Source organism: Giraffa tippelskirchi, chromosome 2 (assembly GCF_054371585.1).
Source record: "Giraffa tippelskirchi isolate mGirTip1 chromosome 2, T2T-mGirTip1v1.2.pri, whole genome shotgun sequence".
In the NCBI taxonomy this organism is placed as follows: domain Eukaryota; kingdom Metazoa; phylum Chordata; class Mammalia; order Artiodactyla; family Giraffidae; genus Giraffa; species Giraffa tippelskirchi.
In genome coordinates, this window is record NC_137276.1 from 121449953 (window position 1) to 121476443 (window position 26491).

Sequence of the window (26491 nt, forward strand, 5' to 3'; positions counted from 1 at the left end):
CAATATTCTGAAAATGCATTAAGGAGTATATGAGTCTTTGAGAGTATGATCTTCCTGAAGCAATTCTGGTACAGCTAAGATCTCAGCTACTGTTGGAACATGTATGTGGGCCAGAGGGTATAAATACAAACTCCTTACCATGATATTCAAGGCCTTCACAATCTGGAACCTCATGTCTTTCCACTGTTTTCTTTGCCTTATTTCCTTTTATATTCCATAATCTTCACCATCGCTGACAGGGCTACACATTTGCAGACATCTTTGCTCTGTTTAGCCTAAACTATCTTCTCTTTCTTCCTCTCAACTATATTTGACATTATACTTAATCAATAACTAGAAAATTCTGAAGGTTTTCCTAGTCTCACTTTTGGAGATCATAACCTCTCTTCTTGTGTCTCCTATCATATTTCTTTTATCTCCATTTGTACAAATACAGCACTTACTTTTGAATTAGTTATTTGTACTTCTTTTACTTGAAGTCTAGGCTTCCCTGATAGTTCAGTTGTAAAGAATCCATCTGCAGCGCAGGAGACCTGGGTTTGATCCCTGGGTTGGGAGGGTCCCCTGGAGAAGGGAAAGGCTGCCTACTCCAGTATTCTGGCCTGGAGAATTCCATGGCCTCTATAGTCAATGGGGTCAGAAAGAGTCAGGCACGACTGAGTGACTTTCACTTTCCTTTACTTGAAGTCTAGCTCCTTGAAAGCAAATTCCTTGAGATCATCCTCTGTGCCTTCTGGTCTCCTTAGTCCCTCAATGACTGGTCCAAAGCTATGCATACAACACAGCTGGCAAATGGTTTTTGGATTGAATTTAAATAAGACTTCTTTGAATAAAGTCCATTATTTATGGGGGTATTCCTTCTGAGGTTTTGAGACATATTGGCTTTCCAAATGGCCTTAACAGTTAGGGGTAGACTGTCCAAGTCATAATCTTTGATGGTTCCAGAGAAAGGACACTTTGTAAAAACTTTGCTCTTAACAGTGAAAATGAATAGGGTGATATTGAGTATTACGAAATCTATAACCTAATAATTTTGGCTACATCATTGGAAAAGACACCTGACTAAAAATAGTTGCAGGTGTTCTCTTGATGTCTGTGTGTGTGCTCAGTTGTGTCTGATTCTTTGCAATTTTATGGACTGTAGTCCACCAGGCTTCTCTGTCCATGGATTTCCCAGGCAAGAATATTGGAGTGAGTTGCCATTTCATTCTCCAGGGGAACTTTCCAACCCAGAGATCAAACCCATGTCTCCTGCATCTCCTGCACTGGCCAGTGGACTCTTTACTTTTGATTCACCTAGGAAGCCCTCTCTTAATGATTCATTACTTCCAAAGTCTGTGGCCTTCTGCAAGCTGTTAACACTTGCTGAGGACAGAAAATTTTAACACCACAGTTTTTGGTAAATTTATTCAGACATATTTGAGGAAACATATGCATTGAGCCGCTACTGTTAGCCACACATTGTTCTAGTCTCCTATGTGACATTTGATTGATATATATAACTAAAACCACTTTATTTAGAAGATTGGATGTCAAATTTTGTCTTGTGATTTAAAGCAATGAAATTCACCTAAATGGAACCTTTCCCACATCTTTACTATAGGTATTACTTTCTTCTTTAGTATCTTTCCTTTAAAATTTTTATATTTATCTTATCTCTGTGTGGAAATAATTTTTTTTTTAAATTTCTTTATCATTTCTTACAAGTAGTTTCTAAAAATAATACTTTTTTCCTTATTTTTTCATGCTGTATTTTAATTCTTCTACCTTTTTTTTTAGACTCCAAGGAAGTGAAGAAATTTGCATTAAGGGGTAAATAGAAGTTGAAGTTATGCTAAGCATATGAAATAAGCTTAATGAGGACATAGCAGTGTGGAATTAATAAAAATATTTTATAAGATCTTTATGGATCAAATAAACTACAAAGAAAAGCAAATAAGTAATGCTAAAAGGAAACAATAAAGGAAAATGGCAAATAAAACATATGGGCTATAAAAAGAGAATGATTAAAATAGAACAGAAAGGTGGATGGAGATGAATCTTTTGAAGAATAAAAAATGAAGAAATACTGGCAGTCAGTAATTCTTAAAATGGCAAAATACTCATTTAAATACTTAAGCAACTGTGGCTTCCTGGCATTATATCAATTTATAACCACTCACTTATCCACTTATTTATTTATTAAACATCTATTTTACTATAGTTTTTTTTCATTTTGTTTAATTCATTCAGCATAGATTACAGGTTTCAGAAATGATAACAACTAGTCATAATTTGATATAGTAAAGCAACTGAAATATATAAAATTTCTATAAACAACATCTTTTAATAGAGTGGTGACAGTGTATTTTCTTTTTCATGGACATTCATTAGGTTAAAACATTTCCAAAGGAGGTAATGGTTTCATGTATTGGAAATTCTTTCACAGGAAATGTACATTTCATGTAAAAAATACTTGGGTCCTGATAAAGCTGTTAAAAATAAATAAATGGTTATTTTTAAGGTAATACCAGACATTAAAGTTCAGTATGACAATATGAGTAAATAATTCTTATCAGAGGAAGCAAGTGAAAAAATTGATAACTTTAGCTGTTATTTTAAAAATGAAGAATATATTTTTATAAATTACTCAGACCTCCTCATATTTGAGGAGAAGAATAAAGTTTAAGGTAAATGACACAAAAATAGCTTTCCTACCTCAGATCTACTGTTCTTCAAAGCTGGGTATATATCAAATTCATTTTAAGGTTACTACTGGCCTTTAGCTCAACCCAAAAGACCCCTAGAAACACATGTTGATCAAGCAAATCTGAGTTTATTTAGAGTAAGAGAGGACTCCAGTGTGATATATTTTTAGCCAGGTCTCTGAAGGTGGAAAGTATGCAGAGCCTCAGGTAATTTTTAAGGCAGATTTTGCAAGGGAGGAAACTGGGATTGGCAGGATTTACAACAAAGTAGCTTTGGTTTGGTGGACATAGAAAGGAGAAGGTCTTGAAGTGAGCTGAGTCTTTGTAAGTGAGCTATTTTGGTTGGTTCATATATTTATCTTCCAAAGGAAACATTTGCTATAGCAAGCTGCTAAATTGCTTTTGCCCAGTCCCAGTTTTGTTAAGCACAGAAACAGGAAAATGTATTTGTCTTCAAAGTTTTTAGCCCAGGAACAGTCAACTATGATTTTATTTCTCAGTGTGCTTGGTCGCTCAGTCGTGTCTGACTCTTTGCGACCCTATGGACTATAGCCTGCCCGGCTCCTCTGTCCATGGAGATTCGCCAGGCAAGAATACTGGAGTCGGTTGCCATGTGCTCCTCCAGGGGATCTTCCAGACCCAGGAATTGAACTGGGGTCTCCTGCATTGCAGGTGGATTCTTTACCAGCTGAGGTACCAGGGAAGCCCTTATTTCTCACTGCAAATTGCTTAAAATCAATTCAAAGACTGTACAAAGTCAGATCTTTGTCTTTTAGGGTAAGCATGCCTCTAGATCTAGTTCATTCATTCCTTCAGCATGAAGGGCTCAAAAATGACTCCTGTGCTTCTCTAGTTCTTTTGGTCCTTACAATATTGTATTCTGCCTCCTTTTTAAATAGTCAGACTCCCATTGTTTTATTCACTTATTTGCTTGACCTCTTTTATTTTCAGTGTTGTGTTAGGTGTCAGGTGCGTAAAGTTGAATGAGTGTAATCACGGATAGACAAGCATGCAAACAATACATGCAAGAATTGACAGTTTGTGTTGTTGAAACATTTTGCAGAGGGTACACAAAGAGGATGTCTTTGGATGGACAAAGTTTTATACAGAAGCTAATCCTTAATCTGAGCTTCGGAGAATGAGGAGGAATAGAAGGAGAGAAAGGAAGGAAATTGTAGATTAAAGGGAAGGAGTGGAAGTTTGGGGAACTGCGAACTAAACAGAATGAAAATTTAAAACATATATAGACATAAGAGATGCAAGTTCAATCACTGGGTTGGGAAGATCCCCTGTCTGGAAGAGGGCATGGCAACCCACTCCAGTATTCTTGCTGGAGAATCCCATGGACAGAAGAGCCTGGTGGGCTATAGTCCATAGGGTCACAGAGTTGGACATGACTGAAGTGACAGCACAGCACAGCATAAGTATTACTTTTATAGAGATATTTCATTCTTGGTCACATTTTATTTTGAATATAGATCTTATTTCCCTAATAAATCTAAAGGAATCTTCTTCATGGAAAGCTTTTTTTATATCCCTCATGTCACCTAAATCTATATCTGAGATTGTACAATAAATACTCCGATTTATTTACATATGGAGAATCTTCTCTGAGAAGACTAGGAGGGAAAATATTGTGGGTTGAATTATTTACTTTAACCAGTTTAGCAAATTGCTGTTATTTTAACAGGATTTTCAGTGGGTAGAGGCACTTGGGTGATTCCTATAGTAACTCAAGCTCTCCTCAGCTCTACAGTTTATGATTGTTCCCAATATGCAGAGCCAGATTATTAATAACATCAATTATTATTAATAGTAACTCATATGAATATTTTTCTGATACTTATATGCAGTAATTTTGTGTGGAAAGAATGGATGCATGTGTATATCACATTAATATCACCAAGCATGAAAGAAAGTCAACCACGGAGTTGGGGGAAAGCTTTTCTTTGTGCTATGAAATGTGCTCTCCTTCTTCCTTGTGATCTGTGTTGCTGATGTGATATAGTCATGTCGGAAGCTCTGATAGCTGAGTTGTGTCATGAAGGTTATGATAGCATGAGCACCAAAAAGCCTGAAAATTGAAGATGGCTAAATAAGATGATATGGATATGTTGGGTTTTTGATGACTTTGAATTGAAGACCAATTGTAGCACCAGACTTCTCCTTATGGAAGATTACTAAATTGCTTAAGGTGCTGCTTGTCAGGTCCTAAAAATCTTGCAGGGATGAGCATTCCTTACTGAAACAATTTTAGTATATACCTCTTAATAGATTTTCAATGTAAGAAGTGTTACTGAACTCAGAGGGCTTGTGGGTTTGATTTCTCCTGAGGTCCCTCTCCTTGCAATGTGGATGGCCACCTTCTTGCTTTGTCCTTATATGTCCTTTCATCTGTACATGAACACCCTGGTGTCTCTCTGTGTGTCCTAATCTCTTTATAAGGACACCAGTCAGGTTGGATTAGGGTCCATCCCAGAGGATTCATTTTAACTTCATTGCCACTTTAAAGGTTCTGTCTACAAATATAGTCACATTCTAAGACACTGTGTGGCCTTCAACTTAGGCTTCAACCCTATGAACATGAATTTGGGAGGACACAGTTAATTCTATTACATAAATATCATGATTCGGTGACTATGACTGTTTGTTTATTTCTTCATGTGAACTTTTGAATCAGCTTGTTTATTTCCAAAGAAAAGAGGTTCTTATTTTGTTGGGTTGCTTTAGACCTGCTGACTAATTTTAGGAAAATTAATAACCTTATGCTATGAAAGTTGTGTAAGGATAGTAGGTGGTTTTTTTTTTTTTTTTGACCAAGTGTTTTTTTGTTTCTCAGGAACACTCCAAAGTTTTCTTCTTAGTTTTTCATTTTTCTTGCTAATCATTATGTAAGTATACTATCTTTGTCTAAACATTGTATTTTTTATTGAAGTTTATTTATATTTGTACCTAAAACTTCACACAGCTTGTAATAGTTTTGATTTTGAATCTCAAGGCCTTTTCTGTACTACAATGGTATCATGTGCAAGCAATGCTAATTTTACCCTTTTCCCCCAAGTTTTACAACATGAATTTCTTTTTTTTCTCTCTTCTTTGTCTAAGTGTGTTAGCTAGAAGCCAGTTTTCATCTTCTAGTATTTTTCTATTAAGCTTGCTGATGGATTTTGTAACTTATAAATAACTAGAAAATATCCATCTGCTATTTCATGAATGGTTGTTAACCCAGAATAGATACTACATTTTATCAAATTTTGTTTCAGCAACTATGGCAGTTATTCAGAAGCATGGGTACTGGTCTCATGCAGTCTTTCTTTACTCAAATGGAAAGGTCTCTAACTGTAAGCATGTGAGTGGGTAGAGCTATTTCAGCTCTTTAAATAGGCAGGCAGTAGTGTTCTGCTTCCTGGGCTCACATTGGTGGCCATTTCCTGTTCCCTGCCGTGTGTGTGGCAGATTTGACTTCTGTACCTCCAGTTTCTAAAGTATCATCTCTAATACATATATATGGTTATACCTCCATTTGGGTTGTAACACTTTAATCCCTGCTATTGCTCTGGGCTCCCCCTGCTTCTGCAACATAAAGATTTTCACTTTCTATTTTTGAGTGTAGTCCTATACCTTTTGGGCTTCCCTGATATCTCAATTGGTAAAGAATCCACCTGCAGTGCAGGAGACCTTGGTTTGATTCCTGGGTTGGGAAGATACCCTGGAGAAGCGATAGGCTACCCACTTTAGTATTCTTGGGCTTCCCTGGTGGCTCAGATGGTTAAGAATATGCCTGCAATGTGGAAGACCTGGGTTTGATCCCTGGGTTGGGAAGATTCCCTGGAGAAGGGAAAGGCTACTCACTCCAGTATTCTGGCCTGGAGAATTCCATGGACTGTATAGTCTGTGGGGTCACAAAGAGTCGGACATGACTGAGCAACTTTCACTTTCTATACGTTTTAACACTTAAATATTTTACCCCTCATTTCTTTTATTTGTTAATTAATTAATGTTTGGTTGTGCTGGGTCTTCATTGCTGCATGCAGGCTTTCTCTAGTTGCAGCGAGCGGGGGCTAACTCTTCACTGCAGTGTGTGGGCTTCTCATTGCTCTGGCTTTTCTTGTTGAAGACCAGGGCTCTGGGTCCATGGGATTCAGCATTTGCAACACATGGGCTCAGTAGTTGTGGTACACAGCCTTAATTGCTCTGTGGCATCTGGAATCTTCCCAGAACAGGGATCGTACACAGGTCCCCTGCACTGGCAGGCAACTGCTATCCACTCTACCACCAAGGAAGTCCTATCCCTTATTTCTATTTTAGTGGGAAAGAGAGATCCAAATGGGGAACTCCTCCATGTTGACCCAGGCATTCTGCTCTCTGCGGATTGTCAAATCATTGAGTTATCAAGTGGCTTTTATCCAAAAGTGGATAACTCTAAACTACCCGAAAATTTTGAGACAAAATTTTCTCTTTGGTCAGATCATGTAGAATAGTGAATGGTTCCTAAAATTTGAGGCCAGCAAGACTTTATATTGAATCCCAGCTTTGACATTCATCTTCTTGGTAATCTATTTGAGGACAAATCATTTATTTCCCATGATACTAAATTATGAAATAAAAATGATGATAGATACCACTGATTAAAGGACTGAAACAAAAAATAAATGTAAAATGCTTCTCAAATAGTAGAGGTTCAAAAATTTATCATCAACCCTTACTCCCCAAGAAGTATTAATTGGAGTGTATATGATCTATAATTTCATTTTAACATATACCCATTTCACATTCTTAGGCAAGGGAAAATATTTCCAATTGGGGGATTGATTAAGAATAACATTGATAGTTATAAGTCATAAACCTATTCTTGATAATGTTTCTTATTTTGGCTAATATATTTTGGGATGTTTTTTAAATAGAAAGCTTAATTTCATTTCATTTTGGAGGAAGGAGTGAGAAGTTACTATAAAAATCTGACTGGAAAGATTGGCAATAGAATTAGCACATCCAAGAGATACAGGCCCTTCAGAATTTGTTTCTTCTATAACGTAAACATGTTAAGACTAAATGAGTCACAAATCTCCTCTAGTTCTAATATTCTCTGATGCTCCTGTGACAATAGAATTCATCTGTTTCCTTTTATATAAACAAAAACTGAGTCCCAAAGAATGCAGATTGGCCAAGGCCACATGCAGTAGATTTTTTGTAGCATAACCAATATGGAAGGCAGGGGTCTTAATTACCCAGCACGTTTTGAGGTTTCTCAGAGCCAGTCATTCAACTGAAGACAGGAAACCCAAATATTGTCTTCCAGAGTCAGCTAAACTTTCCACCATGGCATGGAGACAGTGAATATATTTATTAGAATAGTCAGTTCTCATATTTCTTGATATAGATATACTATAATTTATAATTCTAGGGTCATTTTTAGTCAGGGACAGGTGTATAGATAGATCCCTATTATTTTAGAACTTTCATAGAAAAATCTGAGCTATATAATTTGATTATGAACAAGTTGAAATAGTAGACTAAATCTTAAATTGATAGCTAACTTTATTTTGATGGTAAGACATGTTAAATTATTTTTATATTTATGGATAAATTGTTTTCATAAAATTGAGCCATAGGAAAGTCAAAATTGCCTTTCTCCATCTTTTCCCCGTGATGAAGTCAATGGAAGCATATCTATCCAAGTGTTTTCAAACACTGGATAATATTCAATATGGGCCAACATTTTCCTGAATTAAGTGTTAGATGTTAACATATTGCCAAAGTACATAACTTTATTAACAATAAGTATAAAACTTAGCAGCAATAATATCTAGTGTTTATATTTTTCAAATTGATTTTATTTTACCCTTTACCTTTACTCTCACAGCATCCCCTTTCCAGAGAAAAAGTTTTACAACTCAAGAAACTCAGGCAAAAAATTTTAGAGTGACTTTCTCTCCATCCTACAGTGTTTTTCCTACATTTCCACACAAAACTACTCTTCCTAAGCTCCAGCATAGAAAGCACCATGTATTTGAATACTCAAGTTGTCACCTCCAGCAACTACTTGAGAGAAAATAAAATAAGATAAAAAAAAAATAAAATAAAAAAAGAAAGGATAAATTTCTTAAGTTATGTTTTCACTTCCAAAACATTCTCCTTTGTTCACAGCTCCCCAACTGGGTGAACTGTAGGCATATACATTTAAAAAAAACAATCTGTGGTTTTATTAAAGATAAGGTTCTGGCCCATAAAAATTATAGGAAGAGCTATTATTGCCTGACATCTCTGAATTTATGGCTTCACTTTTAATAAGACTCCAAGCCTAGATTATTGGCTCATTAACACATTCACTCAAATACTTATTGAGTGCCTATATCTTCCAAAGTAACTATTCTAGGCATGGGGGATATAGCAGGAAAAAAAAATCCTGCCCTCATGGAGCTTGCATTTTAACTGAGGAAATCAGAGAAGCTATAAAATAGTGAAATATGTAGTTTGTCAGCTGGTAATAAGTACACTTAGAAAAGCAAATTAAAAAAACATGTGGTTGGAGAAGGGTTACAGTTTTAAATAGGGTCAGGGGTAAGGTGTCATTGGGAAGGTGACTTTTAGGAGATGCTTGAAGGATGTGAGGCAACCAGGCTTTCAGATTTCTGAGGGGGAAAAGGTTCTGCTTATTTGAACAAAGCAACAACAACAGATATTTCTCTAAACCTCCAGCCTGATTCCCTTTGACAAATATGTTTTTGAGGTGATTACCAAACCATTTGAAGTTAATTTCCTTCTTTCTAAGAGAATTGTCCAAATGAATGAGTGCTTATATATTCTGGCACTGAGGCAGACATGAACAATCACTAATGGAGTTTTCACCTGTAGTATTTCCAGAGAGAGGAATTGGGCATATCCTGATATTTAAGGAACAGCAGTGCTAAATGTTTCTCCAGATTTTCAGACTCCATCATTTTTATTTAATGTAGATTAAAAATTCATCTTGATGGTCTGCTTGTCTGAGACAGTGAATCATAGCCCAAATGTCAGCTCATCAAAAGAGCTCACCCTAAATTTCTGATGCTTAAGGATGAAGAATTTGAGACAAATTTATGTATATCCTCAAATATATTTGACCAATGAAGGATTAAGCTATTGGTCCTATAACCTTATTTATTTCTTCAGGAAACAATGAAAGCTTTTCATTTTGTAGAGGATACTCGGTTTGCATGGGTTTATTTCCTCCCATTGAAAACGGATATTCAAATGATGAATTTTGCCATCTCTGAAGCTTTGGTACTCTTGCTCTGAACTTCCAGTGAGAAGAGTAGATACCTATGAATACTAAAGGAAGAAAGGCATATGGAGATTAAATCCAGAAAGAGATCTGCCTTAACCAGAATTTCCCTTAGAGCTACAGAAGAGACTGAACTGATTTGATGAAAGGTAATAAACAAGTTTTGAAACCATGAGTTACTTTAATCTTCTTTATCAAATAATTAAGATTAAAAAGATAACACCATCTAGAAGTTTCTGTTGATGCCTAGTCATGCTAGATCTTGCTTCTGTAAGTGGAAGGTCAACCTCAAAGATTGATAAGAATGAGCATCAAAGGAAGTATAAGTCATAACTTTTTCTCATTTCACTAGCAAATAAAAAAAGGAGGCTACCTATTTGCTTCCTGTGAAAGCGAACATTTGACTAATTTAGATGCATCCTGTCATTTACTGATTTTCAATGAGTGAAGTGCTGGAGTCACAGGCTTAACTGTCATTTCTTTGGGATGGCTTTCTGAAGGGCAGTGCTACGGACTTAAGACTATATCTCAGCTGTTACAGCACTTGGAATGGTACCAAAAGTAGAGTAAGCCAACCACTGGTCTTTAGGACTTCACAATGGAATGGTGGGTAGGGAGGAGAGGGCATTTGTAGATTTCATTCCGAAGTATCCTCTTTTCTAACTTGCAATTAGGTTCAAGTTATTCAAGAGACTGCATGCAAAGCACTTGGCATTATGTCCAGAACAAAGTGGATGATGTTGCCATTGGGAAAGGTGAGGAGGAGGGAAACCTCACTAGCTTGAAGATAAGAGTGTCTAGCAATTGGAATTATGAAATCTAGGTTAAGACTGGGCTCTTCTACTAGTGAGTTTGGTGCTAGAGAAACAATCAGCCTAGGTTGGATTTAGTTTGCTGGTAGAGAGCTAGGTGAGTGATAATAATCACTGCCCAGATTCATTGTGGTATCATAAGTGTGATTATAAATATGAAAGCACTTGAAGAGGCAAACAGGTGAACAAATCAAGAATACAAGCAGAGAGAAACTTGAAATCTATATTTCCAGGATACATGTACTACAATGTTTATTGCAGCACTGCTTACAATAGCCAAGACATGGAAGAACCTACATGATCACCAACAGAGGAATGGATAAAGAAAATGTAGCACATATATACAATGGAATATTACCCAGTCATTAAAAAGAATGAAATTATGCCATTTACAGCAACAAGGATGGACCTAGAGATTGTCAAACTGAGTGATGTAAGTCAGAGAGGGAGAAATATTGTATGATATTGGTTACAAGTGGAATCTAAAAAGAAATGATACTAATGAACTTACAAAACAGAAACAGATTCACAGACTTAGACAATGAACTTATGATTGCCAGGGAGAATGATGGGGGAGGGGTAGTTAGGGGTTGACATGTACACATCACTATATTTAAAATGGATAACCAACAAGGACCTACTGTATAGTACAGGAAACTCTGCTCAGTATTATGTAACACTTAAATGGGAAAATAACTTGAAAAATAGATACATGCATATGTATAACTGAATCACTTCTCTGTACCCCTGAAACTATCACAACATTGTTAATCAACTATACCCCAAAATAGTTTTTTTGAAGTATATTTTGCTATATAAAAGTGTATTTTATACTTTTAATAAAATAAAACATTAAACAAAAGTTTTAAAAAAGAAAGAGGGAAAAATGTATTCAGGTGTGTACAATAGTGAAATCTGTATAGCATTTCTCTATTAGGAGACAAGAACTAAAACTTTTGATGAAACATTAAAGTACCTGAATCAAAGATCACAGGACTAACAAGCGGCAGAGCTGGGATTTGAACTCAGTTCCCCCTATTGGCAAAGCAAGGGCACCTGTTTACCTCTCAGCCTTGGCACTTAACTTTGATATTGAAACAGTTTTCAAAGATGTTGATGTTGCATAAGTCTACAAGGTTTGAATTACCTTTTAATTCACATTCTACAGGCATTTAGCATGGATGCAGTCTTTCAGAAAAGTGCTGCTGTTAAGATTTAAGAGCAAAAATAAAGTAGTCTTCATTTAGTAGTTTAGGTAACCTACCTCCCTGACATTTAATGTCTCATTAAAACTTATTTATAGAGAAGAATCTAGGTCATAAATATTTTCTAAAATTATTATTCAAAACAGTAGTTTTCAGACCAATGATAACCATATGATTGATGATGATCAATTAGCATCATCCCCCTCCTTTAGGAAGACTTCCTTTTTTTTTTGACAGAAATAGCACCTCCCTCCTTGGTGTGCCTACTGAGCTTTGTCCCTCTTCCTGCAAAGACACATTGCTTTGTCTTCACCTCTCACTAGGTTATTATTTCCTTCTAGATTATAAATTCCTCACTAGACCATAAGTTCCTCCACTAGACCATTATCTTCATTTGTAATATCTTAAAGATGGTCCATCGAGTCCATGATGCCATCCAACCATCTCATCCTCTGTTGTCCCCTTCTCCTCCTGCCCCCAATCCTTCCCAGCATTAGGGTCTTTTCCAATGAGTCAACACTTCGCATGAGGTGGCCAAAGTATTGGAGTTTCAGCTTCAACATCAGTCCTTCCAATGAACACCCAGGACTGATCTCCTTTCGGATGGACTGGTTGGATCTCCTTACAGTCCAAGGGACTCTCAAGAGTCTTCTCCAACACCACAGTTCAAAAGCATCAATTCTGCAGCACTCAGCTTTCTTCACCGTCCAACTCTTACATCCATACATGACTACTGGAAAAACCATAGCCTTGACTAGACGGACCTTTGCTGGCAAAGTAATGTCTCTGCTTTTAAATATGCTATCTAGGTTGGTCATAACCTTCCTTCCAAGGAGTAAGCGTCTTTTAATTTCATGGCTGCAATCACCATCAGCAGTGATTTTGGAGCCCAAAAAAATTAAGTCTGACACTGTTTCCACTGTTTCCCCATCTATTTGCCATGAAGTGATGGGACCAGATGTCATGATCTTAGTTTTCTGAATGTTGAGCTTTAAGCCAACTTTTTCACTCTCCTCTTTCACCTTCATCAAGAGGCTCTTTAGTTCTTCTTCACTTGATGGACATGGGTTTGGGTAAACTCCGGGAGTTGGTGATGGACAGGGAGGCCTGACGTGCTGCTCTTCATGGAGTCGCAAAGATTCGGACATGATTGAGCGACTGAATTGAACTGAAAGATGGTAGATATTCCAAGTATTTATTAGTTTGATTAAATTCTATGTCAGTATTTTAAAACTGTTTCAGAGGAACTTAATTTTAACAATATCCAGGTTTTTTTTTTTTGTCAGATAATTCATGGATAATAAAGAACATTAAAGCATTAGCCCTAGTAATAAATAGACAGAAGGAAAGAATTTAGGGCAGGATAAGAGGGTTAGAAGAGAGAAGAGGAAGAATGGAAAAACTTTAGAGGGGAAGCAAATACATTTTCAAGACCTTAATTTGCTGAATGCGTTTTTCATATTAGGAATAGGGAAGTGTAGATAATTGAATCACATTGGGGCTTTTGGTCAAACTATTAATAATTTGATCAAAATGAATCTCTGACTCATGCTTCCCTTCTCTGCTTGTGGACACATAATGGTTAGTAGAATTCATTTCTATGGGAAAACATGTAGCTGTGTACAACTTGTGATATGATTGATGTATCTTTTACTTTCTACCATTTTTGTTGTTGTCGTTGTTGGTTTGTCAATCTTATTCCGCATCTACTGAGAATGACCATCATGACTTTAGGTCTCTATCTCAACTGGGATTCATGTGCTACAGTTAATAAAATTATCTTTAAAGAGCATTAACACCTTAAAGAATACCAAAGCATTTTAATTTTTTGGGAGGGGGCTATTAATACTTCTAGCAAAGGGAATCAAAGAACATATGGTGAAAACCTGTGCTTTTTTTCACAAACCGACTAGGACTGGACTGGGAGAAATTGTGAGGTAAAAGAAATTGGCCTGAAGATTTTTCTTGATTCCCTCACTCCCAGCAGCCCAGATAGTCTGTCATATTCCTTTTTCTCCCCCATCTTCTATGCAACCCCCTGCTATCAGCCCCCTGTTTTTTGGTCTCAGAAACAGATATAACAGATCTCTTCACTCCAAAGTATCTCTGTTGGTTGTAAAACTATTACAAATTTTTACACAGACAAAAAGTCTTCAATAGTTTTAAGCCTACAAATGAACATCTAATTGTGGAATGTATGCCATGAAGGAGTTAGCCGAAGGAGAATTTCTTTAGACCCAGTGTCAGGCTTCCTGCCAAAGTTGGCCTTGACCCTGGAAGATGATGATCTGAACTTCTCTGAAGAAAATATGTAATTTAGAAGATAATTGAGAAACAGTTAATTCAATATGGGAAAAATTCCAGTTGTTTTGAGTTTTGGTGTTTCTTTTGATTTACTATTTTTTCCTTGACAGTTTATTGGAGGATGTTTTGTTTAGAAGAGCACCTTCATTTTTAGGATGCCTAAAAGAAAAATTCTCCTCCCTCAGTTAAAATAGTTGCTGTGATGGGGCTTAGGAAGGGATTGGACTAGCGAGTAAGAAGGAGCTGTTTGGGAGGGAGGACCAGAAGCTACGTCAGAAGCTCTCAGCTCAGGAGAATGAAGGTCAGCATAAGGAAAAGCCACAGGGACCCAAGTTATTCTCTCCATCTGTCTGTGGCTCCTCCAGTGCCACCATCAGTCATCTGATTTTCACTGACAACCTCACCTCTATGGTTTAACAAAAGTGCTCTTAACAAAGAAATCCTACTCCTGCTCCCTTTGTTTGAAGAAATAAATGAGAACGTTTCACAAATAGCCCAACTGAACAGGTTGAAAGAGCAGATGTTAAGTTTAAATGCCACACATGGCTACTTTTGGATCTTGAAAGACCCAATGCTAAATGACATTAGGCATACATTTTTAAGCCTTATTTATAATATAACATTTACCATCTCATTGTCAGTGTTACTTTCAAAGAATTTTGATGGAGGATCTGACTTAAAGCCATTAAAGCCCCTTTGACTTTGAACATAGCACATATTTTGCATAAGGAAATCAATAAAATTTGGGGTAGATTCAAATAACATTTTTCATCCGGAAGTAGTGTTTAGATGATTTGAAGTTACTCATTTAAAAATTTTGCAAAATCACTTGGGTCTGTACTTCTTGGTTTTCTTCTTCATTCATTAACTCAACAAATATTTATTAGGCACTTAGTATGGATCAAGTATGGTGATAAATTGTTGGAGATATAAAGATAGCTTTGAAGAACTTCATAGTTTGGAGGGCAAAACAGTCTTATGAAATAATAATTAGAAATACAGAGTCATTGTCACTATCAAAAGAGGTATAAACAAAGGGTGACTCCAAAGGAGCCTAGACCTCTGGTGGGAAACGCAGGAGGAATCAGGGAAGCCTTTTCTAAAAGGTATTATGAGAAGGACATGGAAATTAGACAAGAGTACAAGAGGTATTCAGGCTGCAGGGCAACACGTGCACAGATTCGTGTTGTAACATCATAGCAAATGCACGCAACTGTATTTAGCAGAGTTGTATGTGACGGCTGATTTTCTTCCATCAGCACTAGGTAGTTGTGATGGCTTTTTTGATACCGCTGGATGTGGGATGTGAACAATGAGGAAGGGTGTGGGCACTCAGGGTGGGTACATAAAAGACCACTGCCCCCACCATCCTCAGGTGCTGTAAAGAGTTAAGTGATACCATGGTTGAAACAAACAGGAAAACAATGATGCAAGGACTCAAATGTGGCTCAAGACCAGTTGTCAGCAGTGGACCCTAGTAGCCCTGAGCCTGGGACATGGCCTGGGAGTGGGGTAAGAGTCACTCGAATCTGCCATTCTTGTGGTCTAGTCTCATGAGATCCAAGGAAAGCCAGAAGGAGCAGTTCACTTGTCCAGCCTCTGTCCTGGAACCCATGTTTGGGCCGGTCTCTTTTTACCCATAAGTGTCAGTTTCGAAGATCCTCAAGATCTAGTTGATCCCAATGTAAGGTAGAGAGTTTGGAGGGCACTTGGAAGAGAAGAAATAGGTTCTGTATCCATCTGGTTCTCCACCCAGGCTCAGGGCATTTTGCCCAGACAACAGTGCAGAACCCAATTTGTCCCACACACTTGAGAGGAAGTCAATATTTTGAAGGAGGCAAGCCTACCTCAAAAATCACAGGGACTCAAGCAATGGCCCTCCTTTCTCATATCTGCCCAGGTTCATAGTCTCAATTCCATTGCTTACAAACTCTGTGATCTTAGAAAAGTTACTCAGCTGAGCCTCAGTTTTATCGTAGGTAAAATGAGGATAATGCCTTACAAAGATGTGAAAACTATATGAACTAATTTATAAAGTGCCCCAAATATGGAAAATGCTTAGTAAAATCGACTATTACTAGCAATCCTTCCTTGGCCAGGGGCATGGCTACGGTCAAACTAAGTTGTTTGAGTGTAGAAACAACTGGCTGTTATGTAGGAAATTCTTGTGTATAGAAAATAATGTTTTTCCTGGGTATACAAATGATTATTTTAGAAAGTCTAAAAAATATGCAAAAACATTAATTTATTCAACAGATACTTATTAAGCATCTACTGTGAGCTGTAGTGCTGCTTTTAGACACTGGCAATCCCACTGTGAACAAATCCCACAGAGAACAAATAAAGTCCTTCTCCTCTTGGAGGAAAGTGTTAATTGCTCAGTCATGTCTGACTATTTGCCACCTCATTGATGTAGCTCACCAGGCTCTTCTCTTCTTGGAATTCTCCAGGCAAGAATACTGGAGTGGGTTGCCATTCCCTTCTCCAGGGGATCTTCCTGACCCAGGGATCAAATCCAGGTCTCCCCCATTGCAGGCAGATTCTTTACCATCTGAGCCACCAGGGAAGCCACCTCTTAGAGGAGAGATATATAATAAAATAGACATAAACAAGTTATGTGTATACATTTATGTACACACACATAAATTATATACAGTATATCATAAAGTCAGATGGTGATAAGTATGAAGTAAAAAATGCTGGATAGAGGAACATGAAATGCCAAGAGGTTCAGAAGTAGCAGTTAAAAATATGATGGTCAAGAAAAGCTTCACTAAGAAGGTAACATTTGAGCAAGCTCCTGAAAACATCTTGGAGGAAAAGCATTCCAGCCAGACCAACAGTAAGTCCAAGAGTTCTGAGCAGGATTGTACCTGGTGTGTGTACCAGGAGCATGGAGCCCGGTATGACTAAGGTAGGATGATTGGTAGAGATAATTTGCAAAGAAAGAAAGACATGGAAGTAGAGGAATGCAGATAGTGTAGGGCCTTGTAGATCATAAGACAGACCTTGGCTTTTATTCTGGGGTTTTCCTGGTGACTCAAGGAAAGAAAGAATCCACCTGCAGTGCAGGAGACCTGGGTTTGATCCCTGGGTCAGGAAGATCCCCTGAAGAAGGAAATGGCAACCTGCTCCAGTATTCTTGCCTGGTGAATTTCATGAACAGAGGAGCCTGGTAGGCTACGGTCCATGGGATGGTAAAGAGTTGGACATGACTGACTAACAACTTATTCTGATTAACATGGGGAGCTACTGTTGGGAGAAGCTATCTTTCATGGATTTCTTGCACTCCTATTTGTCTTGCCAAGTATGCCAAGAATGCAAGGTCCTGAACACTCTTTATGCAAGCCATTTCTCAGGGTTGTGTTTGTAATTAGCAACCTTGAGGGATGATGTGACATCTTCCACCAGAACAAAGATCAGGCTTGCTCAGTACTTCCTACAAAATGATGGACTTTTTGACCTCAATGTTCCTCTTCTACAAAGAGATCCATTGTCTATGCACATAATCATTTAGGCCCATTGTATTGCCCTCTTGGAACTTGCAGCATATGAGGAACTGTTGCAAATATGCTGATACTCATGCTGCTTGCCAGGCTGTGAGTAATAAAATCCTTTTGGACGCAGGAGCCTCGTGTTTTCTGTTAACATCCATAAAATAGTAATAGGCTAATTTATCAACTTGTCAGTAAGAAAAATAAGATCTTAAATTCTTCACAGTTTTTGGCAGCCATTGGAAAGTTTTGATCAATAGAATGACATGACATGACTCATGTTTTAAAATGGTCACTCTGACTACCCCATAGACTGTATACTTATAGGGCCAGGGCCAGGGCCAGTGTGAAAACAGAGACCTTCAAGGAAACAACCACAGTAATTCAGGTGAGAAGAGGCGGTAGGTTGGATCAGGGTGGTTTTGTGATGTTTATGAAAAGTTGTCCTATTCTGGACATATTTGATTAAGTAGGATTTCAGACAGATTGGATATAATTTATGAGAGAAAGGGAATAAAAATGAAAATAAGATTTTGGTTCAAACATTTGCCTATTGGTAAAATGGGAAAGAAAGGGGCCTAAATGATTATTGAGGGGGTCTAGATATTAAGTGGTTGTATTTTTACATTTACATTTGAGTTGCTTATCAGACATATAAATAGATGTTGAGTGGACAATTAGGTATTTGAGTCTGGAGTTCAGGGCAGAGGTCAAGACATGAGATAAAAAAATATAAGAAGAAAAATACTCCCATAATTCCACTTGCCAGAAGAAGACACTGTTAATTGCTGGTTTACTTCTCAGACTTTTTATGCAGATACATTATTTGAGCAGAAAGAATATTTTAAAAATATATAGGATCTTGGCCAAAGGCAATGACATTTTATCTCTTAATATGATTTGGAAACACATTGTTAAAACACTGAAAATGACCCAGAGTCACTTTTTCATAATGATAGATCTGGCAGGGTGTTGCCTGGGATTACAATACAGATATTCTGGCAGATGGATTTGATACTTGCCACTCTGAAAAAGTTGGGTGGCTTTTTACCTGGACCAAACTCTACGATTCAAAACACACTGCTTGTTGGCCAAAACCATTCCTACTGAAATTTCAAATGGGCAGATGTGGAAACCATGCTGGACAAGAAGGAATTGTATTTTTCTACTCCAAGCCACATGTTGACAGCTTATGCCATGAACATTACCCTGTTGTGGATTTTTAAGTGAATTCCTTTCAGCAGAATTCAGGACCCGATGTTAAACATTTAATACAGAAATTTTGAAACAACAGTTATTCCAAGTCCCAGGTATGGGTGGAAATTTGTCAGCACAGCCTTTTCAATGTCTATGCATATTTGTTACTGCATTGTTGCTTTTGAGCATGGTGGTGTGTTGCTGTGTTTCTCAAACTGAGCCTGCTTGGAAAATGCCTGGTAAAGCTGATCCTTGGTAAAGGGTCTCCTAAAGACCTTGTTAAAACACATATTCCTAGGCCCCACCTCCAAAGTTTCAGTAGATATGATGTGGTGTCCAGGAATTTAAATTTCTAACAAGTTCCCAGAGAAGGCTGCTTTTGCTGGTCTGGGGACCATCCTATGAAGACCACTGTTTTAGTGGTTAAGAATATGTACCCTGGAGCCAGACTGCCCAGCTTCAAATCAAGGCTTCAGCTTGGCAAGTTACTTCTCTCTCCATGCCTGGTTTCCATATTTATATAATGAGGGTAATGATTGTATCTACTTCATAAGATCACTGTCAGAATTAGATAAATTGATCAATATGAAATATTTAGAACAGAGGTTGGCACACAGTAAATATGTGTTATTTGTTAAGGCAATTCTCTTGAAAAAGTTATAGTGATTCTCAGTTTCTGGGAAAAGTCCTGTTTTAATGTCAGCAAGTCTTTTTAATGTTTACACTGAGGGCATAATGAAGTATATGAAGAAACCGCATGAAACAAGGTAAAGAGGTATAAGACTTGAGGATGATCAGCCACATGGACATCCAGGCATGACTAGGCAGAAAAGTCGAAAGATCCAAGTCTAAATGAAGTGAGTATGCTTCTCTTCCCTCTGCCAGCTCATGTTGACAATTTCAGAATAACAACCACAACATTTGCGTGCACACACGTACACACACACACACACACACACACACACACACAAGATGATACTCTGCCTTTTGCATCCAAGCTGTTCATATGGTGATCATTTAGTCATTTTTTCCACAAACTTTCTTTTTCCTGTGGTTGAAGTGACTGGCTTCACTTTAAGTTCAGGTTTGTTGATATTTAAGCAGTTAAGTAATTCTTTGGCTGTCCTATCATTGAGGCCTCTGTTCAACTATTCCAAAGTCAGGAAATCTTGCACATCGAGTGTAATTATTTCAGCATTGGATATTTAATGCAGTTTTCTGAGCACTGCGTATAGTAATAGGTAGGTTAAATTAGCCCCTGAAGTTTAGGTTTCTAGTATATATCATCTTTTTCTTTCCCCCTAACACAAAATTAAGGAAGGCTTCCCAGATGGAACAGTTGTAAAGAACCCACCTGCCAATGCAGGAGTCGCAAGACACACAAGTTCGATCACTGGGTCAGGAAGATGCCCTGGAGGAGGAAATGGCAACCCACTCTGGTACTCTTGCCTGGAAAAATTCCATGGACAGAGGAGTGTGGCAGGCTACAGTCCCTGGGGTCATGAATTAGAGTCCATGGGAATGCAAAGAGTCAGGCAGGACTGAGCACTAGCGCTAATCAAGAGTTGCTCTAATGAGAATTTCATTGTGAACCATATTGAGAATTTGTGACAGAGAAAGAATTGCTTTGATTGTTCTCCAAATTCCATGGAGTGCTTCATGGCTCAGTGTGCCTTTTGACATAAGTCTGGAAAAATTCAGCACCCACACTGACCCATCCAATCCCTTAGGAATTCCTTCAATCATACTTCAAGGACATTTTTCTTCTCTCAATTTTAGCAAGGTACTTTCATGCCAGTACTCTGGAGCTTTAATCAATTTTAATGGTTTTTATCTCTGAAACCTTGTATTTTCACATCCCATCCTTTGATCAAAACTCCGTTTAACCCATTTGCTCTTCCATTGCATGCTGGTCTTGCTACCTGCACTTCCATTTACTCGGTTCCCTCACGTCCTTTCCTCCCCAGCTGGGGCCTTGTAGTCAATCATTTTAACCTCATTCCCAGTAACTTGTTAAGCCCTTCTCACCATCACTGTGATCCATCGAACAATCGTTTCTCCTCGGATGGATATGTGTTGAAGAAAGTACATATCTGGGCTTAACTGGTGTCGTCACAAATCTGTGATTTATAATTTTGACTGAACTCCTATTAGTGCATAAATGCAGACGTGGATTGTCAGTCATGTGAGCTGCTCCATGTCGTGAGCTACAGAGGAGGAGCAGCAGGGCTTTATTTATTTAATGATGACTAATACTTCTCCAGAGGAGAGTTCTAGGAAGTCAACTAATGGAACAATAAAATTAGTCACAAAAGGCACAATATTTTTGGACATTTTAATAAAACTCACTGCTTTCACTGCCAAAATTCCCTCTGCCACCACACAGGGACGTGGCAGCAGCCTTTCTGGAATATGAACTTCAGTCTTCTTTGCTTCCTTGTGTCTGTCTTACTGCTTTCCAGCAACAGGATGATATTTTAAACTGCTTAGAAATCAACTAATCATTTTATTACAAGCATGAGGCTTCTCAGGACCCGAACACCTAGCTTTGGGTAAATTGGAGGGCCCAGTGTCGTGACAGATTTGTGTAGCCTTGATGTTTTTTACCTGGGCCCCATCTCTTCCCCACTCACATTCTTGATTGATTCTGCTTTCCTAATGCAAGTCCCAAGCTGAAGTCAGAATACTACCTTTAGGATCCCTTTTGCTGAGGAATCTTGGAGGAATTGTGGCTCCTCCCTTGGCTGACCAACCATCTTCATTTGCCCAGGACTGAGAGGTTTCTCAGGATGCAGGACTCTCCATGCTGAAACCTGGATAGTCCTGGGGAAACCAAGCTGTGTTGGCCTTGTATTTATGTCTTGTTCCTCCCAGTTATCCCAAACTCACTTACATCAGAAAAATATTCTCATAACCTTAAAAAGCAGCCCTCTTTAAGTGCCTGTCACAAGTAACCTGTTGTCCTGTGGAGTAGTCAATTCTAAATCTGCAAACACTTCACACCAGTCAAAATGACTTTCATGAAAAAATCCACAAACAATTCTGGAGAGGGTGCAGAGAAAATGGAACCCTCCTACACTGTTGGTGGGAGTGTAAATTGGTGGACCCACTATGGAGAACAGTACAGAGGTGCCTTAAAACAGAGTTACCATACGATCCTAAGGGAAATCAGTCCTGAATATTCATTGGAAAGACTGATGCTGAAGCTTAAACTCCAATACTTTGGCCACCTGATGCAAAGAACTGACTCATTGGAAAAGACCCTAATGCTGGGAAAGATTGAAGGTAGGAGGAGAAGGGGACGACAGAGAATGAGTTGGTTGGATGGCATCATCCACTAGATGGACATGGATCTGAGCAAGCTCTGGCAGCTGGTGATGGACAGGAAGCCTGGTGTTCTGCAGTCCGTGGGGTCACAAAGAGTCGGACAAGACTGAGTGAACTCAACTGATTGAACCATATGATCCAGCAATCCCACTTCTGGCCATATATCCAGAGAAAAACATAGTCCAAAAGGACACATGCACTCCATTGTTGATTGCGTCACTGTTTACAAGAGCCAAGACATGAGGGCAACATAAATATCTATCAACAGAGGAATGGATAAAGAAGATGTGTACATACATACAATGGAATATTACTCAGCCATTAAAAGGAATGAAATAATGCCATTTGCAGCAATGTCAATGGACCTAGAGATTGTCATAGTGAGTGAAGTAAGCCAAAGAGAAATATCATATGACATCCCTTATATATGGAATCTAAAAAGAAATTGTACAAATGAATTTATTTACAAAATAGAAATAGAGTCACAGACTTAGAGAATAAACTTACTGTTGCTAAGGGGAAGGATGGGAAGAAGGGATAGTTAGGGAGTTTGGGATCCATATGTACCTGATGCTATATTTATTAATAAAATGGATAATCAACAAGGTCCTACTGTATAGCACAGGGAACTCTGTACAATGTTTTGTGGCAGCCTGGATGGGAGGGGAGTTTAGGGGAAAATGGATACAGATATATGTATAGCTGAGCCCCTTTGCTGTCTACCTGAAACTATCACAACATCATTAATTGACTATACTCCAATATAAAATAAAAACTTAAATAAACTAAATCTGTTTAAGCATTTGTAAAAACTTACAAAAACTAGGTCTTAGTTACCAGTTACATGTGTAGCAGCAAGCACCCTTTCTTCAAACATTTTACGTCCTTTCTGCTGTTCTCTGTTTAAGAGTATGGCATTCTCACAATAAAGTTGCATGTTCTTTGTTTGTCCTTTTGCATGCATGCATGCTAAGTTGCTTCAGTTGTGTCTGACTCTGTGTGACCTGATGGGCCGTAGCCTGCCAGGCTCCTCTATTCATGGGATTCTCCAGGAAAGAATGGTAGAATGGGTTTCTGTGCCCTTTTCCAGGGGATCTTCCAAAACAGGGACTGAACCTGTGTATCTCATGTCTATCTGCACTGGCAAGTGGGTTCTTCATCACTAGTGCCACCTGCGTGTGTCTTACCACATTCCATGCTGCCTTGCTTTCCCTCTACCCATCTTCCACAGCTGAGAGGCCCATCTAGAAAGAACAAAAATGGTTATGTCAACATGATTTCTCCTTCATCTCTGCTCCGTGTTCTGTAGTATCAACCTGTGACTCTTTTGGACCCTGTGACCTGATCATGCCTTTATTACTCATTTTCCTATGAATTCTGGAAATTATTGGATAAGCTGGGTCATGACATCCATTTTGAGAGGGAACTGTATCCTCCTCCAAGTCTGATGTAGCACACATTTTCTTTTATTATCCTTCACAGTTTAGCAGATTTGTGTCCTGACTCATGTATTGAAAACATGGCCATTTCCCTGACCTATTGAAGATGATATTTCCTTCCCTATTTTTTACTGTTTTGATCCATTCAGTTGGCCTCAAGAGGAGGAGTGAAGGGCAACACCTTTATTTGCTGTCTTCATTAGAAGAAAAAAAATTACCAATTACACATTTTTTTCTATTTCTCCCTCAGTTTTGTTTTTCTTCTCTTGGGCACATGCGGTGTACTGAGAACCCATGCAGACATGGGATTCTTGGGGACTCTGTTGGAGCTTTCATCTCAACCTGACAATGTGGAGACAGGCTAAGCATAGGTCAGTCTATTTGTTTTCAATAATTTTTTCGATTCTGCCACTTCTTTTTTCCCATGTCAAAGAAAAAAGGTATCAAATAAATGACATTTGGGAATTCTTTATACATTAGTGTGAAAGTCTTTCACAAAATTCTTAGTAGTCATGCATTAAACATTTTTTCCATCTCTTTTTGAAAGAGGACAGGTTAAAAATCCAAGATCTCCCTGACTCTAATGAAAACATTTTGTGGAAAATCAGTGAAATGTTTCTATACTTAAAAACAGAAGAGATGGCGTTCTGTCTCTGAAAGACTTGAAATTTCCTTTTAAGGAAGATTGTGGTGATGCATACGTATTTCTTTAGTTCCCAAATAACTATAAGAAAGAAATGTTTCTGTGTGGTTGAGTACACTTCTTGAAGTTAATGAAATTGTTATAATTAAAAATCTACATGTTCCCCTTATAGATCTGAAATTTACAGTTCTATGTACTAGCTTTTGAAATGTCAAACATTACTGAACATTTGTTACTTTATGATGTGGTATTAAAACTCTTTCAAAAGTTGAACTCTGCTCTGTAAAAAAGACCCAAATTCATAATTTGAGCTATGTTAGCAGAACTGAGATTTATTTTATTTGACTGGTATGGGATTGGGGAAAAACATAATGAGGAAAACTTTATGAAACTAGTCTAATTCTGAGACTGCAAACTTTGAAAATCTGGTGACATTAAAAATAAAAAGAAATTAGTAAAGTAACATTATTTTCCTCAAAATTACTTATCTTCTAAATGAATCTTTCTGTGCTATGTTCAATATTATCAAGTCATTTTTGAGTGTCTACTGTGTCCCAGGCTTGGGAAGTAAAAGGGAAACTCCTTCCTTGAGGGAGCCTATACTCATATGCCTCGTGTGATTATGGACACTATGCTTTGGAGTTTTTGGAATACCCTTCAATTTAGTTGTCCCATAAATTCAACTATATATTTTGGAAACTATGATTACTAAATCTAAGCAAGACATTCAGCTTTTCATCTGAAAAATGAGACTCTGACTTGTTACCTAAGACTTGAGATTCTACCCCTTGCCCTCTACCGTATTATGACAAGCATATTTGATATTTTTATACATTTCTTTCCTTTGCCTTTCCTCTTTTTTTTTTTTTCCTTCTCCTAGAAGCTTTAGACAAAGCTGACCATTGTGAATACACAATGACATTGGCAGGGCATCAAATCCCTGAGTTTTCTTCCTATATTTTTGATCTTTTTTCCTTCACCTATTCTAAATCCTCCTTCTCTAATTGCCCTTAAGTCGTTTGCTTTCCACAGGACTTGCATTCTCCTTTAACAACATGCTCTTCTTAAACTGTGTCAATCCATTTTCATAGTTATAAATACCATTTATTGACTGACTCCACCATGGATTTCTCTGTATGGGACCTCTTCCCTGAGTGCAATTTAGGAACCACCCAAATTTAAACCCTGGCTCTGCCCCTCTTCAGCTACATGATGAACTTGGGCAAATTTCTTAACCTCTGTATGTTCTAGTTTTTTCATGTGTTTAATAATAGTACAAAACTTGTACATTTGTTTTGAGGATTAAATGAGTTAGGGCAGAAAAGATGGCTTAATATTAATATATAACACCAGGAGTTATGTAGCCTGAATTACTTACATCTTAGATTGTGCTGCTATAATACAATACCACAGGATGAGTAAACAACAAACATTTCTTACAGTACTGGTGAAAGGTATGCTTTCTGGAGGTTGGAAATTCCAAGATTAAGATACCAGTAAATCCACTGCCTGATGAGGGACCCCTTCCTGGTTTGCGAATGGCTGTCTTCTGTATCTTCCAGATCAGAAAGGAAAGGCAAGCTCTTTTGTCTCTTATAAGGGCACTAACCTCATTAGTGAGAACTTCACCCTCATGGTCTAATTACCTCACCAACGTTTTGCCTCTTTATACCATTATATTTGGGCTTCTCAAGTGGTACAGTGGTAAAGAATCTGCCTGCCAATGCAAGAGACACAAGAGATGCAGGTTCAATCCCTGGAGTAGGAAGTGGCTACCCACTCCAGTATTTTTGCCTGTAAAGTTCCATGGACAGATGAGTCTGCAGGCTACAGTCCATGGCGTTGTAGAGAGTCAGACATGACTGAGGGCACACCATTATATGAGGGGTTAGGACTTCAGCATATGAATTTTGGGGATGACATAAACAAATAGCCAGTCCATAATGATATATAAACCTCTTATATATATATAAAGCCACTTAGATCTAGAGTGCAGTTAAGTCATCAATAACTATTGGCTATTATACCCAAATACCTACCCTACTTCCTGCCAGGTTTTGTTAAAGCATCTCAAACTCTGGGTGTTGCTCTGCCCTTTTGTGTCTTGCTTTTTCCCATA

The 26491-nt window shown here is 38.0% G+C and overlaps 1 long non-coding RNA gene across 1 annotated transcript in view; it reads right to left on the bottom strand.

Annotated features, from left to right (window-relative positions):
- Positions 1–26491, bottom strand: part of LOC145538458 (uncharacterized) — an 86315-nt gene that overhangs the window by 18060 nt on the left and 41764 nt on the right. Inside the window, exon 3 of the long non-coding RNA XR_014076871.1 lies at positions 23478–23534. This is a non-coding gene — a long non-coding RNA (uncharacterized LOC145538458). The remainder of the gene's footprint in view (positions 1–23477; positions 23535–26491) is intronic.